A 2,600-nucleotide genomic window follows, 5' to 3' on the forward strand; every position below is an offset into this window, starting at 1 on the left:
ATCTAGAACTAAGGAGAAACTTCCTGACAGTGAGAACAATTAACCAGTGGAACAACCTGCCTCCAGAAGCGGTGAATGCTCCAACACTGGAAGTTTTTAAGAAGAGACTGGACAGCCATTTGTCCGAAATGGTATAGGGTTTCCTGCCTGAGCAGGGGGTTGGACTAGATGATCTTCAAGGTCCCTTCCAACTTTACTACTACTATTATTATTATTATTATTATTATTATTATTATTATTATTATTATTATTATTATTATTATTATTATTATTATTATTATTATTATTATTGTACCTGTGCATTTGGTTTTTCTTGCTTAAATATAGAACCTTACTTTTTTCACCATTGAATTTCATTTTGTTAGATAGGGCTTAGTGTTCAAGACTGTCAAGATCCTTCTGTATCTTAAGCCTATTTCTGGAGTGTTGGCTGTTCCTACTAGGTTGGTTTCATCTGCAGATTTGATGAGTTTCCCCTCTATCCCTTCATCTAAATCATTGATGACAATATTGAAAAGTACTGGGCTTAAGACAGAGCCTTGGGGTACCTCACTGCATACTTCCCTGCATGTAGGTGCAGTTCCATTAAGCACTACTCATTGAATGTGGTTGGTCAGCCAGTTACTAGTAGGAATCCACCTGGTAGTGATGCTATCTAATCCATATTTTTCTATCTTATCAGGTAGTAGGTTATGGCCTACTTTATCAAACGCCTTATTGAAGTCCAAGTAAATTATATCCACAGCATTTCTCTGGTCCACTAGTTTTGTCACTTTGTCAAAGAATGCAATAAGATTTGTCTGGCATGATCTGTTTTTGACAAACCCATGCTGGCTTTTGGTTATGATTTTGTTTGCCTTTAGGTGTTTGCAGATTTGTTGCTTGAATTTCCCATGTATTGATATCAGACTGATAGGTTTGTAGTTCCCTGGTTTCATTTCTTTTCCTTTTCTGAAGATGGGAATCACATCAGCCCTTTTCTGGTAGTTTCGTGGTGCTCCAAGATCTTTGAAAAATATGGTGAGATCATGTCAACCAGTTCCTTCAGAACCTTGGGATGTATTCCATCTGGTCCTGGTGATTTGAACTCATTTAGGGTAGACAGGTGCTCCCTTACCATTTTCTTGCCTATTTTAACGTGTTCCTAATACTGTTTTGATAGGTTGGACTGTTTTTTCCTTTTGTGTAAAGGCAGATGAAAAAACCAAGTTAAGCAGTTCTGCTTTCTCCCTGTTGCTTGTCGCTTTCTAGCCATTTTCTCCCCTTAATGGGCCTATTATTGCCTTTACTTTTTCTTGTTTTTTACATGTTAAAAGAAGCTTTTTTTGGTAATATTTGGCTTTTGTTGCAAGCCTTAACTTTAGTTCATTTTGAGCCTTGGCTTTCTTGACTTCGTCTATGTAGGCCCAGGCTATTTGTTGATATTCTGCCTTAGCTATATGCCCCTCTTTCCACTTTTTATACATGTCCTTTTTGTCTTTCAGTTTATCAGATAGATCTTTATGCAGCAATGCTGTTTTCTTTGAGATCTCTTATTTTTCTTCTTCATTGGAATTGTGGTGGGATTCATTGGAATTATGAAATTATGGACTTTTATAATCTCACTTTTCAAAATTTCCCAAGCATCTTGGGTTGTTTCCCCTTGTGCATTTTCATCCATGGAATCTTTCCCAAGCTCTCTCTAAGTTTATTGAAATCAATTCTCTTAAAGTCCAAGACTCTAGTTTGATTTTGTTCTATTGCTTGTGCTTGCATAATGTTGAATTCCAATATTGCATGATCACTTCTCCCCAAGGTTCCTGTAACTTCAACACCTTCTATCATTTCATCTCTGTAAATGAGAATTAAGTCCAGTATGGCTGACCCCTAGTTCCTTTTCTACTTTTTGGGAGAAATGAATCATATCAATACCTTTAAAATACTAGTAATCAACATTAAAAATAATATTCATATATTCTTAGTTTAACTTTAATCTAATACGTAACAACCTATTAACTATAAACAAATCATAGCATTTAACAGTTCACAATATTTTTCAAATCAAATCAAATATCTGAAAGCCCAGTCACAACTTCATTTTTCTCCTTTTCTTATAGGAACAATTATCTCCAAGCTACAAGGAATGTAGTGAAACTCATCTCTAATCAAAGCAGCCAACTTGCCATCTCAACTAGCTCCATTAGTTTCAAAATCTGTTCTTTTATTGTGGGTAGATGCTCCTCTTTCCATCTTTGTGCATATAATAGCCTTCTATACAAAGAAGTTTGGAAGTTTTGTTTCAACTGGATTCAGAAATCACTATCCCATAATAGCTTCCTATTTATGGTGTATTATATAAGCTGCAATTGGTTGAGCTCACCTAAAATGCAACATCATAATTACTTATTTACAAACTGTAATAGTTATTATTATTATTATTATTTATTTCATTTATACCCCGCCCTTCTCCCGGAGGACTCAGGGCGGCTTACAGCCAGTTTAAAACAATCCCACATAAATACCAAATACAAATCTAAAATAATTAAAAATAAATATTTGAATTGGCCGCTCTATTAAAATTTTGTTAAAACCAATTAAAATACCCCCTAGGCCAGTCCTGC

The sequence above is a fragment of the Protobothrops mucrosquamatus genome, unplaced genomic scaffold (genome assembly GCF_001527695.2).
Source record: "Protobothrops mucrosquamatus isolate PMUCROS unplaced genomic scaffold, P.Mucros_1.0 scaffold45, whole genome shotgun sequence".
NCBI classification, from domain to species: domain Eukaryota; kingdom Metazoa; phylum Chordata; class Lepidosauria; order Squamata; family Viperidae; genus Protobothrops; species Protobothrops mucrosquamatus.